We start from the raw sequence: 16597 nt of genomic DNA, 5'->3' as shown, positions 1-16597 counted from the left end.
AAATCAGAAAATCTTCTGTGGACAGGGAAAAAGCAAAACCTAGAAATAGTGGTAGCACCTGAGGACACTGAGCATGGGCCTGTTTGTTCTGGGAAGCATCCAGGCAAATAGTGGTGTTCTCAGTGACAATCAGTTTGCAATTGGAGTTGCAAGAGATTATGGCTATGAGATCTGTTGCTTCACTGCAAAAGTTCATTTTCCACTGATCTGCAGGAAGAGAGATTCAAAATGACACTGGTGTCAATAAAACAAGTGGTGGTAACAAGTGTGACGTCTGTCCTCTCTTTTTTTGCTGTGGTGGGGAAGAATTGAGGGTTGCCTAGAGTGCCACTGTCCATTGGAATCTCCAGCCTCTATCATACCGCAGAAGGAATTGCTATTTAGTTCCAGATGTTTAAATCAAGCTGTGAGGAAAGGGTGAGTTGCCTTAATTTTGGAGATATTTATCTTCACAACTTCTGTGGTAGGAAACGAGGGCAAAGGCAAGTGGAAAATTCAGGGGCTAAACTGGCTCAAGATAAATTACCTCAGAGGTAACTGATGAGAAATTTGAAGCAGGCACTGTAGTACAGGGATGATTATGGGTACAGCTGCTGCTTACGAATAAAACCCATACAAAAGCCATGGGAATGGTGTTTGAACCTGGAAAGAGCTAGAATATAATCTGGTTTTCCTGTTGTGGTAGGGGAAAGAAGCTGTAATCTAGGAAGAGATCAGAACGTGGCTGTGTAGACATCAAAGAATGATGTAACAAGAAAGCCCCAGTGTAAGGCACTGGAGGTCATAGCCTGGCAATTAAGGACTCTTAATCCCTCGAAGCTCTTAAAAGCAGATTAGAAATTATTTGCTGGAATGTTTACAAGTGTTTATGTGTTGATCACGCTTTGGGATACAAAGATGGGACAGATTGAGGGTGCTACCAGCCCTGCTTTTAATGAGAGACTCAAGACTTACTTGGCTAAGATTAGGAGAAGACTTTTTATCTCAGAAGTGTAACTATGACTCCAGGCTTGGGAGGATTTCCTGGGGACTGTGGCACTTCCATAGCTCCACCTTGTAATGAAGTGCTGTGCCAGTTGAGAAGCCAGGGGCTGTTCTCCCTTCCCTGTGCCCATTCCCCAGCTGCTGCTATTTCACAGCACGTGAAGAGCCTGAATCTGGAAACAGCAGGGCCAGACTGTCTGGAGAGCTGCCCAAATACAGCCACGTGTTGCTTCCTGGCACTGGAAGCTAGAGGAAAAAAGATCCCCAGCAGCTGCATTGGAGCTGTATGTTACAGTTGAGGTGTCCCCAGTGCATGCAGTGTAAATCAGCATGTAAATCAGGTCCGACTGCTCAGCTCTTGATGGAAATTGGGAAAAGTCAAATAAACAAGATTTGTGGAGCCCTTTGGGAAGGTTTCTCAGCTTTTTGGTTTTGCCTGGGCAGTGCCTTGCAGAAGCCCTTTCTTTCTGGTGTTTTGGAACAGACCAGCTTTTCCCACATGGGGATGGGATACTGGAGGAGGAACAGCTCACTGAAGTCCTGCTGAGACAGGAGCACACCAGGCTGGCTGAGCAAACCCTTGGTTCTGGGCTTCCCCCTCTGCCCTGGCAGCCGTTGAGTGTTTCCATGGGGGGTCACAGTGAGTGGCCGCCAGCTGGGCCCTCGGTTGTTGGATAATATGGAATAATCACCCAACTGAGAGGAACATGAGGCTGGGAAGCCCTCCACTGCTTCACCGTCCCTGCAGGGTGCATCAGCTGCTCCATTCTAAACTCCCAGACTGTGTTAACACCTGCAAGATGAGAACAGGTGCAGGGCCAGGTTGAGCTGCAGATATTCCATTTTCCCAACAATGTGCAAAAGGTGTTCATGTTTTATTGCTGTGTGCTCAGTACCTGTTCCTGGAAAACGTGAGGAAATCCACCAAAAACCAAAACAAAACCACACCAAAACAAAAAAAAAAAAGGTAATTAAAATGATGAACTAGATGAAAAATGAAAATTAAGAAAAATGAGGGTCAGTCTCAAGTGAAAACTCAAATACATTTTCCCACAAATTGACACACTGTTCTTATCAGGGCAATAGGCAAAATAATAACTGCTTTAGGAAAAAAATAATCATCTGCAAACTAGCAAAGTATTGTGAATCTATTTAAAAGACAACAGTTAGATACTAAACCCAGAATAATTAAAGTAAAAATCTAGAGAAATGCAGGACTCCATAAGGCAAATTTAAGGCTTCCAAGCTGACATATGTATCTTTTTACTTAAAATGCATTGAATCAAAAGGTGTGGAAGGAATCTCTTTTGTCTGTATCTTTTGGCTAGTACTATAGAAATACTCTATCTGTTGCAAACATTTCATTGTGGTTCCTTTCCAGTCCTCCTTTGACTGAAAGTATTCAAAAATCTTTTTTCATTTATAGAAATCTTTTGGTAGATGTAGGATATTAACATGGAATTTAAAAAATAACTAAAAATATTAAAATAACTAAATAACTAAAAATATTTCAAGATTTATTTTAAAAGTAAGTTGGTTGCATTTGGTACCATCTCCAGTAAAACACTCCAAGTATCTTGATACTCAATGCTGTTTTGGGTACTTATAAGCAAAATATTATGTGTCAAAGAGTAAGTGCGTAAAAGATCTTTCAAGTTACATTTAGAACTGAATAGGTCTTACTGAATAGGTCTGGGAAATGTTTTGTATTTATAAGCTGTTCTTTGAATTTTTAAAGTACAGGGTCAGCAGTGAAACAATAGTGATTCTGGTCTGTGTGACCTTGCAGGAAATCCTTCACTTTGCCTCCAAGCCCGTAGTCGCTGTCAGTAACTTCAAGCAACTTTAAAAACATTTCTTATTTTGTTAAATGCTCACTTCTCTAAAGAATTTCAGTACTGCATTGTGTTTCTGTTTCTCCAATTCACAAATATTTCTCCTACAGAAAAACACCACATGTGAGTGAGCAGAGGCTTTACCAAGGAGAGTGTGTTTAAAGTAAGACTTGTGATTCCTTCTGTCTGTGCCAGGTACCACCTATGTGGAAGGACACCGTACTGCCTCTGTCTGCCCTGAAGTCCTTCAGCATTGAACCGTCCTGAACTGTGTAAACTCCGGCAAAAACACATCCAGCAACTCCAAAATTACAAAATAATCTAATAAATGCTTCCTCTAGCTCCTTGATAAATATGCCTCTAATGCTAATGAAGGTAAATTAGATTATGTTGGCTGATAAAACCTAGCAGCAAGAAAATGTTTTGTTTCTTTTCCTTCCCAAGGAGACCCTGGCTGAAACTCAGGGATGAATGAACACTGTGGTGTTCTGGACACCTTTTCCATGGTCCCTGTTTGGCCACTGCTATGACTGCAGGAGAGCCTGAGTGACCTCAAGAGCGGCAAGAGGATGGCTTGCCTGGGTATCAGCAGGACAGTTGTGATTTCAGAGATTTGGCAAATGAGTGTTGTTTAAATATTGCTTGGAAGGTGAAGCTTCCTTTGCAGAGGATGCTTGGTAATGTGCCTATGCATGACTGAGATGAGCTCTGGAAAAGTCATTCTTCAGTCTGGAGCTAGAGTGAAACTTTTGGCCTGGGAAAGAGAAGGGAGCAGGGGCAGAGGAGTGTCCTCCTGCCAGGAACTGGCTGAGAGAAGCCAGCCTCAAAGCCCTTATGAGCCAAAATGCTCTCAGAATCAACTTTTACTTTGACAAGAGAGTATGGCTCAGGGCTGCACTCCAGCACTGCGCTGATTTCCTCCCATTGTCCTTGGGGAAGCACAGAGATTCCCTTTGCTCAACCACATTTCTTCCCGGCGGAGGAGTTCTCATCACATCCTTGGAAAACTAACACTGAAATCATTGCACTCTTGGCAGACACAGTCAAAGAACGATAACATGGAGCCAGTGGAGCCTAGAAGATGTGCTGAGCTATACTCCAAAAATTCCTGGAGCCAGCACCACCTCCAGCCTTTCCTCTTCTCTTCCTAATCTTTCAGACCAAACTCTCTGATGTTTCAGAGTCTCCTGATATTTCCCCTAATCTGGCATTTAAAATCTCAGGTAATAAAGCTTTCACTACTTCCCTTAGGGAGACGATTTTCCATCCTGTGGTTCTCCATTCAAAAGTCTTCCACATGGGTTCTCAGCTTAGACATGCCCTTCTGTAATTTCACCCCATTAAAATCATGAATTTATCCCCAGCCTTCTCCCTTGATGCCGCTTGCTTCATTCAGACATTTACAGATCACTGGTGTCTCCCTGCTCAGTTTACTAATTTCACTGTACTTAGGACAGTAAGAATTCCTTTCCCTCTCTTTTGTAAAGCTTCCAGCCTGCCAATTCTTTCAGCTGTGGAGTCTCGGAGCTCCTTCTCATGCATCACTCTTTCTGCAAATCCAAGGCAGATGCTCATCACTCTCGCCCATGTGCTCATGCTTTCCTATACTCCATCTAAAACTGCACTGTCTGTTCCCGACTGCAATGTCACAACGCCTGTGAGCTGCGCGGTGTCATCCGGGTGTCCTTCAGGAGCTGTGCCTTCAAAGCACATTGCTCCCCAGAAATACAGGTTTTGGATGTTTTTCCCCCAGAAATACAGGTGCTGGATGTCACCCCCCACCCCCCCTCCCAGAAGCAGACAGCTGGGTGGTGAAGGTCGATGGTGCAAGCCACATAGGAAATCAGAATGGGCTCTGGATTCTGCCCGCAGCCCAGCACGGGGAAGGTTTTGTCTTTGCTCAAGTACAGACTTTGTTAGTGCTTTCCTTCATGCTGACACCACAAATAATGAATTCACCTTCCTTGATGAGATTTTTTTTTTTACATATTTGGTGAGAAGTACCTCGCAAAGTACTGGTTTAAAAAATATTTGTGGATTCCTGAATGTGTGGTTCTGCTTCTAGGTGAATCTCCTAATCTCTCCTAATATGATAAATACTTCTGAGGTGGCAAGATGTCTGTTTTTCCCAAGTCCATGCACACGATTTGGGTGGTTAGACTGGGTTAGACTTCCCACACATTTCCGTGCTACCAGCCGTAGGACTGAGTCTGTGCCACGAGCAGTTCTACAGTGAATGCTTAACTCTTAAATTTCCCAGGTATTCCAAGCCCTGATCAGGACTTACGGACTATCCTGAAATGATTTCCTGCCACATTTCGGAGTCTCAGGCACAACACCTGGAGCTGTGCAGGACAACCCCCAGGGTGCAGAAACACCATGACGGTGTTTAACAAGGGCATGACACTGTTTAAAGTGTGCATTACAATGATTACAATGTATACTACAATCACTAAAGAGGGCATTACAGTGTCTGATTGCACCGCATGCTTCCCCCATGCAGGCCCCGGACCTTGGGTCTCCAGAGGTGTCTTCCAAACCCAAAGATCCCTGGATTCTGTGGTCTCAGGGAGTGCAGGATTGCCAAGATTGGTGTCAAAGGGAGAATGTGCTCAGAGTGTGTGAGAGGTGCTGGGGGCTATGTGTGACAGTGACAGGGATAGAGTCAGTGACAAAGGGCAGTGATAGGGACAGGGACAGAATTACAGTGACTGTTACACAGTGATAGGGACAATGATAGTGACAGCGATACTGACAGTGACACGGTGACACGGGGTAGTGACACAGGGCTGGTGATACAGGGACACAGGGACAATGACTAGGGACTCAGGGACACAGCTGGACAGGGACATGGACACACAGACATAGGTGGACAGGGACACAGGCACACAGTGACAGTAACACAGTGACACAGGGACGGTGATAGTGGCAGAGGGATACAGTAACACAGTGACAGTGGCACAGTGCAGGGACACAGTGACTGGGACATAATGACAGAGACAGGGACACACGAACACAGAGATACAGAGACACTGTTGCTTAGGAAACAGGCGCGGAGGGACACAGGTGTACAGGGACATAGAGACCTAGGGACACCGGCACATAAGCAAATAGGGACACGGGGACACAGGGACATGCCATTGACACACAGGGACACGGAGACGCAGGAACTCGGAGATACAGGGACATAGAGACTCAGGGACACAGTCCCACAGGGACACAGGCGCATGGACACAGGAACAGGGACACGAGGACACAGGGACAGGGGGTCGCACAGATACAGAAACACGGGGACACGGGGACACGGGGACACAGGGACACGGGGACACAGGGACACGGCTAGGGCCGTGGCGCAGCCCCCCCGAGGCGGCGCTCCCGCCGTTCCCGCTCCGGCCGCGCGGGGTCGCTGCGGGGCGCGGGCGGCCCGCGCGGAGCTTGCGGCGCGGCGGGCGGAAGTGACGGCACGGCGGCCCCGGTGACATTCCCGGCTCTTCCCGGCCGCCCCGGCTGCTCCCGCGGCTCCGGCTCCTCCGGCCGCCCATGCCCCGGCCGCTGCCCCCGCCGGGGAGGCCGCGAGGGGCCCAGCCTCGCACAGGTGAGCGCGGTGCCGTGCGGGCGGGCGGCGGCCCGGCGCCGCGGGGAGGGGCGGTACCGGCCTGGCTGTCCCCGGGCGGGAGCGGCCCCGCGGCCCCGCGGCCCCGGGGCGCGGGCGGGGGCTGCGCCCCTCAGGGGTGGTCCTGAAGCTCCTGTTCCTGCCCCAGCCCCAGCCCGCTGCCCTGCTCTGCCCAGACCCCGCGGGGCGAAACTCCCACAGATCCCTGGAGCAACTCGAGGGCCGCTTTGTCTTTCCTAGGACTTTTGTAATGTGCCTCTTTTTCTTTTCTTTTTTGCTTTTCTTTTCTTCCTCTATTTATTTTTTTTTCTTTTTTTTTTTTCTTTCTTTCTGTTACGACTTTTGATGTCGTGTGAGCTGTTGGAAGGTACCCCGTGGAAAAACAAGGGACTCAAGGGCTCCAGTTGTGCGCTTCTCTAGGGGTTCCTTTGCATCTTGGTTTACCTTGGATGGTGTGTTCCTCTGATGGGAAAATGTGTTTTGTATGGGAAGGAGCTCAAGTTGCTCGTCGCATATCTAGCCCTGGTTCCCCTTGAGCTCCTGACATCTAATGGGTTGCAGATGTGGCTCCGAGCCACACAGCCATCGGGGGGGAATATAAAACTTTACTGTGCTACTTGTTCCTTTTTAAAAGTGAAAAAGGGGGGACTGAGCAGACTTGTAATATTTTAACTATTTCCCCAGTTCCAGTACAGTAATTTTCTTTGCCTGGAGGTTATTGGACAACAAAGGCCACTTTCTGAAAGACTTGGGGGTTTTTTGTTAGTTCGTTTGGGTTTGGTTTTTTTAGGATTACATTGCTTCCACCTTTGTTAAGTGGCATCAAAGTGTATTTATGTCTTAGTTTGTTAACCGTGGAATAAGGCAACTTGCCTTAAAGTTTGTAGGTGCCCTGGTGACACTATAACTGCAGTAACTTAAACAAGGTCGTGGTTGTAACTAGTTATGCACTTTAAATCAGCACAAAGCACCTAACAACATTTCAAAAGCTGGAAAAAGCTTGTGTGTCAAGATGGCAGAAGTCAGTCCTGTTTGATTATTTTTCCTGGCAAGTAACTCTAGCTTTTAAAAGTGAATTAATAAGTAAATCTTTGAACCCTTGAGCATCTCTGTAAAAATGTAAAATTTCTTTTCATTCCCCCTCCCAGAGATTTTACTCGGTTTTAAATCTCCTCTGGTACTTGTCAAGTATCAGACAAAATAGTAATTTCATGTACAGGCAAGGGCTAAACTATTTCCACTTTTTAAGCTAAAAATTTAGGTACAAACAACAATGCCTCTCCCCTTGGAACAGCAAACAAATGCTACATTTAAAATGTTTCTCTTAAAGCATGTAACATTGCTTAAGTCTATTAAAAGCCTGATGTTTGATCTTGAGGTGGAAACTGAGCATGGTGCTCTTTTGAGCTCCCCACCGTGTGGTTCTCCTGCCCCAGTTACCACCTGTAATTGCTGTTCCTGTGGTACGAGTGCTGGGAGCCAGGCAGTCAGGGCAGCACAGCTTTCCCTGCTGCCTGGAGGAGGGAAACGTGGCCTCTGTGGGGGAAACAGGACTGAAGCAAACTCTCAGGAGAAGAGTGAGTTGCTTGTTATGTGTTTGTTAAACCCAGACATCCCCCCATATATATAAATATATATAAATGGTAGCAAAGCAGTGAGAGGAAGTGTGGGGAACTCATCTGTCCAGCAGCAATCATTCTTAAGAACTATTTTCTGAGTATTTCTCACCTCTGGTGATCTAGAGAAGACAGGTTCTGTCCAGGCAAGCTCCAAAGAGGGTGGTTGTGTGGCTGCTGAAAGCCAATAAAAGCAGTTTTCTGTGGTTCTGGCTTACCAGGGATGCTGCTGCTCTGTCTAGGGAACCAAGGGCGGGGACGCAGAGGGTGATGGAAGGCAGTGTGTGTCTGGGCAGCTGGTATTTCTGCTCGACTACCTGAGGGTAACAGTTCTGACTCATCTTGAAACACTCAAATTTTTAAATTGCACTGTGTCAACTATTTCTGTTTGCTCTCTAGCCCATTTGCTGGTTGGCATGGTAAAGTGGTGCAGTGAGAAGTCAGGGAAAAGGGAGGACAGATCCAGATATGCGATGTGTGGTGGTGCAGCCTGGTCATCTCTGCCTTCTTGGAGGGAATCGCAGAGTACAAACCAGGAGTGGATGCATTAAGCTGGTTGCTGTGGAGGGAGGGGAATCGGGAAGGAACCTGAAGCCACCCACAAGACAGTTGAGAACGGTCACAGCACATAGAAAATTGCCTGCTCTAGCTGATAAAGAGGAGGTAGGAAGGATGTTTGGGTGCCTTTGACAAGTGGGCACTCTGGAGAGGGTAGAATTAATGGGGTAAGTTAAGGCTGAGTGAACAAAGACTAAATATGGATTATTATGAGGGGCTTTGAATATCAAACATTAGGGAGGTAAGTTGGTGTAACTCAATCAGACCAACAAGATATAATTACCTTGGCTTTCCTGACTTCCTTCTCCTTGCTGTATATTTACCTTTAAAATGCAGGATTTTTTGCCTAGATCCTGTTCACTTTCTTCCCTTTCTCTTGTATATTATCACATCAATTCCCTGCACCACCAAAGATGTCTGTGCCATCTTTGACCTGCCTGTTTATCAACATCTCACTGAAACATCTCTTAATGAGATGGGGGGTCTCTACATATGACACAGTGAAGGGGCTGCACACTGAGTGATCCAACTCTCTGGTTACCCTCTGACCAAAATACCACCAATTAATTATCTAGCAATATGAAAGCTTTGGAAAGTTTTTCAAGTGAGCAAATAGTTTCAACCAACCTCCACATTCTTTTCTCTAACATTTCAAACTTGTATTGATGGTACTTTTAGACATAATTAGGTCTGTGGTCAATCTCAGCTTCCGTGTTTTTATCTGCAGTTGACAGAATGGCTTACAAAACTGCAACCATTGACAGAAACTGAGCACCAGATTTAATAGCACATTTACTAGATCAGAGTAAAAGATCTAAATACCATAATGGCCAGCATGTAACGTGTACTCTGGAAAAGAATTACTAAAACTTTTGCTGGCTTGAAAATTACTGGTGGCAACAAGAACTGAAAATGAAACAGCACTGGGAGATGGGGACAGGCACAGTGCTGGGAAGGAGCTCTGAGATAAAGTGTGGTACAGTGTGTGTCAATGCTCTGAGATGATCTTATGTGGGGAGGAAACAAGTTTTGTTTTCCAGAACCAAAATAAATGTTTAGCACTCGAATGGGAGTTCAGCCTTTATCACTCTAACTCAGGAGCAGCCAAACTTATGGTACTGGAATCTCTGGCAGCAGATATTAATTGCGGGGGGCTTGGAAAACACAAATCACCACAAAAATTGTACTTTCTGTCACATCTTTGTTCCAGGCTTTTAATGCATAATGCAGTTCTGAGTCTATGACTTGAGGTTTAGAACACAGTGTCCACAAAGGTGCAATTTTGAGCAAAAAGATAACTGGATGAAAGGGATTGTAAATCAGAATGTGCATATGGTGTAAACATTAGCCTGTGCTTTTGCTTTCTCTGATGTAGTACATCTCTGAGCTGAGTGACTGATACCTCATCATTACTCGGTGTTGCTGTTTAAGGGCTCAAATTTAAATCTATGTTTGCCCCTTCCTGTGCATTAGTGTTGCCTCTCCCGTGTTTGATCAGCGTGAATGGAGCCTGTAGCAGTTTCTCCGTGGACGTGACTGGCTCGCAGCTGCTGGGGCACACACAGATTACTCATGCAGGGCTGGAAATGAGACGCAGCTCAGTAGCGCAGGTGTTGCAGTGAGGTCGAGTAACTTGCCCATGGTCCTAATGTGTGTCAGCTTCAGGTTCAGAATGATTCCACCTAATATTCCTTTTTATTTAAGAAGGTGTTCAGGGGTTTTGTATCAGTTTGACCACATAGTCTGTCTCTCCAGTGCTCAGAAATTGACCTAAGTAGCAGAACAGCATACAGGCTTCAGCCTTACCATGCCTTGTGATATTTGATCTTCAAGAAAACATCTTAGAAGCTGTTAATACTCAATCCTCTTTGGAATCATAAGTGCACCAGGTGGTCACTTTTTAATCAAATAAGTATTTGAAGGCTCCTTCAAGCTAACATTTTTGTTTCAGTGTGAGTGTATCATGGATTTGACATTATAGTGAGGATGCTGCAGTGCCCTGCAAGATGCTCTTCTGTGTGATGCTTCAAAATTTCCTGAAAATGAGCAGAAAGAGCCAAACCTTGATTGAATATATGTTCCACTTGCTGCCTCTCTGCTCTGATCTTGTTTCATGATGCTTGATCATTAGCATTTCACAACTTATTTCAGAGAAGGCAGATTTCAGTTCCATTCATCCAGCATGGGTACAGGCCAAGTGACTCACAGTAGCATAGCTGGAAATAACTAAGAGGCAGACTTTATAATACCACTTGTCTGCATGATGAAACAATTACCATTTCAATAATTTGTTTTCCACTGGGACTATGGCATTTCCGTGGTTCCAGTGTGAGGCTGGTGCTCCAATAGCAATGTCAAGCATTTGAAAATAAAAAGAATCGAGTTGTCCTCATAGCAAGGCGGGGCTGAACTAGTGCTCTTTTCTTGTACTTTGGCTTTCTCATCAGCTGGTAATTCTCCTGACTCCTCATTTGACTCTCCTGGTTCGTGCTCTCTTGGGATGCCAGATCTTTCCAGAGAGACATTTCTAAGTCATCTGGCTACTTAGGGAAAAAATGTTGGTAAAAAATAGATCAGGGAAGCTCTATACTAATCCTGTGTGCTTGTGGTTGGAAATGCAACGATTTAAAAGTTGTCTCCTACTGAAGGAAGCTGGGTGAAATGCTGGTTGTGGAGTCCTCATCATGTTTGGTGAGAGATTTTTTGGAAATGCAGTTGCCCTTCTGGGAAAGAATGTTCTTCTGGGTAGTGGTGCCCGTGAGTCCATTATTGATAAGTGCAATTTCTGTTGGGAGTAACAAAAGTTCCACCAGAGGAGGTAACACCTTTTGGTAGCACTGCAGAATCTGTTACAAAGAACCACGTATTTCTTTGAGTATTGTCTTTAGAAAGCCTTCAAGGTGAAGTTCTATTTTTCATGGTTCCACTTATTGTTGTTAGCAAGTTGTCTTATTAAATGCAAAATACAGACTTTGTGTCCACTCGCTGTAATGACGAAAATCCAGGAACTGTTGAATAAAACTAAGCTAAGGAAGTTCATTGAATATCTTGTCAGGGTTACCTTCATAAGCCCTCAATAATTAGTTAGAAACTTCATCCCAACTTAAAGTGAGTTTGGTAACAGACACCTGATTTCCCTGGTTTGTTTTACAAGATCAAAATGGGGGTTTTTACTGTTTAACACCTGTAGTGGATTACATTGTTTGTCTACATGGAACTCTCCAAGCTCCAGCAGCAATAAGGCTGTGTTGAATTAATTGAATGAGGTTGAACTGATAATCCAGGCTCCATGCTCTTTTGATTTTTTTCTACCATCTCTCCTTTTACTGGGAAAGCTGTTTATATAGTTTGTCGCCTGTTGGTAACCATTAGTTCCGTGAGCTGAGCCACTTTTTCCTAAACAGGAATAATAATATAAGAAGTAGTCTTGTGATAAAAGATGCATTTTTAGGCTTGTTTGGTTTGTGGTTTTTTTTCAAGGAGAGGGGGGAAAGAGCGGGTTAATTTTTTTAAATTTTTTTTTCTCCTGTCAGTACTTGCTTGCATGGTACTGCTGAAAACTGCCTTTTAATTTTCTTCTTCTCTTTTTGTAGCTGGCAAATTGGTGTCTTCTTACATACTCTTATTTAATTTCTGCAGTCAAATACAAGCAAAGTCTTTTGTGTGTTGTGGGAAAGAAATGTCTGCTTTTTGGTCTGTCTGTTGTTCTCTTGAAGTAGAGCTCAAATTTCTTCTCCTCTGCCAGGAAGTAAATACTGTAGAAAGTATGTGATAGCAAAGCCCATGTTAGAGGCATTTTTGGTATCACACATGTGACTGGCTTTTGACCCAGTGTGTTCTTCTTTTTTAAATATCCAAGGTAGCTTCTGCTCTTTGTAGAACCAACCTGTGTCTGCTTCATACTGAGACCTGAATCCATTTTCTTTTAGGGGCACTTTGGACACGTAAAGACTGCACTGTTGATTGTTAGCAATCTGGTGGATGCTGAAATCAAATGGCACCTCTTGGTACTGGTCATTTGGTGTCAAGAACAGCCCAACAGCTGTTAAATTTCATCATTTGAATGCCACGTGACTTTGCCTGTAGTGGACTGATACCATTTATTTCCAATGGTATACCTCCTGTAAATCTGTATTGCAGTATTTAGATTTGAGACTACTGGCTTAGGAGTTAATGAAGCAAGTGAAAATATGAGTGGCTATGTGGATAAGAAAATTATTTGAAATCAGGGCTTGTTGGGCTTGCAGCTGCTTTTCAGCCCTTTGGTAGAATTTGGATGTGTCACCTGTCAGTCAGACCATAGAATGGGTATCTTACTGCCCGGTACCTTATGGCAAAAACATTCATTGGTGTTGAATTAAAGCATTTGAAACTTTAAAATACCTGAGGGTCAGTTTTGTTTGGTTCCCATGGCAAAGATGTGTGAATACCTCTGACCATAAAATATTTACAAATTGTAGAGTTACTTACTATCTCATAACTCATCTTCCTTACATGGCTGTCCTAAACCCACAGCAAGTCTAGATCAGTGCTTTGTGCTTTTGAGATGTGAGAGATGTGGAGATGCTGGAAAATCGCTGTGGAATGTGACACTTGAGGACATGGTTTAATGGTGAACATGGTGGTGCTGGGTTGAAGACTGGACTTGATTTTAGAGGTATTTTCTAACCGTTATGATTCTATGAATACAGCTCTACTGAGATAGATTTACTACCTTGAAGTTGCATTGCAGTTGTCTGATCTACCAGCTGGACCAGTTGGCAAATGACACAATGTGATTACTTTCTGGATAGCTCAGGTAAATGTTCCTAACGTCTGCTCTGAAAATTAGGATTAATTTGTTATGTGGTGCTCAAGCAATTCAAAATGTGGCTTTTATGTAGGCATTACTTTGATCGTGGTAGAACAATAGACCATTTCTTGAGGAAATCTGTTTTTATATAATGGGGAAGCATAGAACCCATTTCGTTCAAGAAACGGAAATGGATAAGTAAAGTGGGAAAATCTGTTAAACTCAGTATCTTAGAAAAAGATGGTCCATTCATGTGACAATCCTCTGTAGGGTGATCTCCTGCAAACTAAGGTGTAGCAAAGAGAAAAGAGAACTTTCATTGTGTTGATTTCTGTCCATTATTTTACTGAAAGAAAAAATGTAAAAGTAAGTCACCTAAAGTTTTAGGAACAGGTAGCAATAAAGATATGCCCTCTCAAAATTTTAGAGTAGAGGGCTTTGTAGACTTGAAATTGTTGTGCCCTTGAGAAAAATGGTTTCGTTATGAGGAAGAGATTCTTAGAAGGCTAAGTGCAGCCAACCCTGCATGCCTTTATATGTGTGCAAGGACTGTGATTTTTTTTTTATTGTGGGATTCCAAGTGCAGCTAGGGAATGTTTATGGAAGTCTGTGTGTGGAGTTGTGAAATAAACCCTAGCTGGTACTTGTCTGTCCTTTGAAAGAGGCAGAAGATGTGCGTTAAGCATTACAATGCAAAAACTTGTATTCAAATATGCAGTCTTGCTTCTTGTGTAGGATAAAAAAGTATTGCTTTTCAAGGTCGCAAAGGGTGCTCTGCAAAGCTTTGTATTAACACATACATTTGTAATTTGTATTCAGTCTTGGGTAATTTGTTTATATAGCCTGTTGAGCACTCAGTAGGAGCAGCCTGTTTTTAACCTTCATTTATTTATGCAAAACCAGTTGAAACACAGAATTCGTTTAATCCTTTCTTCTTTTGTTTTGTCGATTCTGAAGTGTCCTATTCTTTGGAATTGCTACTAAGCCTGATTTGTGAATCATCTGATAAAGATCCAGCTCCACTCCCAGAAATGTGCCCTGGGTAGAATCGCATGCCAGTGAGTCAGCTTTAGGGCAGCATTTTCAAAGGAACGCTATATAAATTACACTGTATCCCTGTGGGGGCGGCTCAGTGTTACGAAAAATCTGCTGTGGAGCATCGTGCACACACATCCACCAGAGCTGAGTCAACTGTCTTGAGTTAAATTGACTGAGTGCTGGTCTCACTTCTGTTGTTTTAAGTGCACTGGTTTGTGTGACACTTAAAAGAAAATGAAAGGAATGTGTGGTACCTTCAGGAGAAGCTGAACAAGCTGGAAAGTCCAGAAAGTGTTGGTATTTCTACTTTTATCTGGGTACAGATCAGTCTTTCCTGATGTCTGATTATTTGAATTGATTAATTTTTAGTTAGTTAGGCATTCTTCTGTCTGGCGTAAGGTAATGGTTTTAAACTGACAGCAGGTGGGTTTAGATGAAACATTAGGAAGAAATTCTTGGTTGTGAGGGTGGTGAGGCTCCGCCACAGGATGCCCCATCCGAGGCAAGCTGGATGGGGCTTGGAATAGCCTGATCTAGTGGACGGTGTCCTTGCCATTGGCAGGGGATTGGAACTGGATCATCTTTAAGATCCCTTCCAACCCAAACTATTCTGTGATTCCCTGATATCTCTGAGGTTTTTTGTACTAAAATGTTACTGTTGAGTTCACTGTGTTGATTTTCTATGGAAAAGAAGGTGATTTGAGAGGAAAAAAAGCATGATTGAGACACAACTACACCTGCAAAAGGTTTTGGCAGAGCGTTGGAAGTGAACAGGTTCATTAGCACTTCACGTCTTCACAGTTACATGTCATTCTGTCAGAACAGCGCCTAAGTTTGTGTTTTGCAAAAATTTATCCTGTATTATGAGGCAGACGTGCATTACAGTCAACTCCTCAGTACCCAGGCTGTGTGCAGCTTCTCTCCTTTCCCAACCCACCCTCCTGAGACGCACAGTCTATCAAATGCTCGAGTCGGAGTTCTTAATGAGCTTCTCTGTGTGTTTACATTTTTTTAAAATAGTCAGCTGTTTTACATAATTTTATTAGCCTCTGTTTTATGTATTTGTCATTACCTCTCTCACATCTCTGATTTATTCCATTTCTATTGGGTAAATGTGAGATAATGTAATCCACTGGATATGGAAATAATTGTTTGTGTAAAAAGGAGCCATTATAGTGTTTAGTTCCTCATAAATATCAAAACATATTCAGATTTAGATGAAAATGACTGACTTCTGTGGCACTGAAGCTATGAGGTTGGAAAGATCTAGAAGACTCTCTAGTAAACTGTGTACTCTGAACAACTTGCATGCAACCCTGCAGTGCTTTTCATTTCTGTAGTCACAAAAGCCTAAAGAACATACACGATGTTACTTGCTGCAGTAATATAAGTACAGTTTCTCATTTTTTAAAAAAAAATGTGGCTTCCAGATGAATGGTAAGTGGCGAGAGGTGGTGGGTTGTTCAAATCATTTTCTTTCAGCACTAACTGAAAGGGCTTTAAAAGGCAGTGTTCTGTTAATAAGTTTTTTCATTTCAACAATTGCAAGAATTGGCGTAAGAAGGTGATATGACCATAAGCAGGGAAAAGAAGTGGTCTGTTGGACTGTGATTAAGAGGAAATGTGTTAGTAATAAGCTAAAGTGAGTTTTCTAGCAAGCTGCTGTGAAAATGCCAGTATCTCCAAAACAAGAATCTGTCCTGTCCATAGGTTCAGAAAAAGAAGAGCTGGTTTACTTCATTGTCGTGGTTGCTGGGGGAGGTGAATTTTTCCAGGGGGAGGTGAGCAGGCCAATTAGTAATCAGCTTTTCTGCTGGCACCTGGATTGGTAACTCGGAGGTTTGGACACGCGTCTGAGGACACAAAGAGTTAAAAGCAGGAGTCTAGGGGGTTCGGTCTCTTTTTAGATCCCGGTTTCAGAAGAGAGACGTGTCAGGCCTCCTTGCCCTGCCCAGCCACGAGGCTGGGTGGGGGAGGGGAAACACGTGGTCGGCTCAGGTAAGCCGGAGCCCCCGGGTGGGGGAGAAGAGAGGGGACAGGACTAGAACTGAGCTGCCCCATCCAGGATGGAGGGGTGGAAAACTGTGGAAGTGCCTTCTGTGTGTGCTCACCCCCCTCCACCCCCAAACTCCGGGAGAAGGTGCCCAGCCACGTGGGGGTT

The 16597-nt window shown here is 44.0% G+C and overlaps 1 protein-coding gene across 1 annotated transcript in view; it reads left to right on the top strand.

Moving 5' to 3' along the window:
- Positions 1-5923: 5923 nt before the first annotated feature.
- The window catches only part of ARK2N (arkadia (RNF111) N-terminal like PKA signaling regulator 2N), a 45973-nt gene continuing 35299 nt past the window's right edge, over positions 5924-16597 (top strand). Inside the window, exon 1 of the mRNA XM_063422878.1 lies at positions 5924-6414. The gene's annotated coding sequence lies outside the window, so the exon portion shown is untranslated. The remainder of the gene's footprint in view (positions 6415-16597) is intronic.

Source organism: Prinia subflava, chromosome Z (genome assembly GCF_021018805.1).
Source record: "Prinia subflava isolate CZ2003 ecotype Zambia chromosome Z, Cam_Psub_1.2, whole genome shotgun sequence".
NCBI classification, from domain to species: Eukaryota; Metazoa; Chordata; class Aves; order Passeriformes; family Cisticolidae; genus Prinia; species Prinia subflava.
Note: the sequence above shows the minus strand (reverse complement) of the source record. Positions and strands in the feature narration are given on the sequence as shown.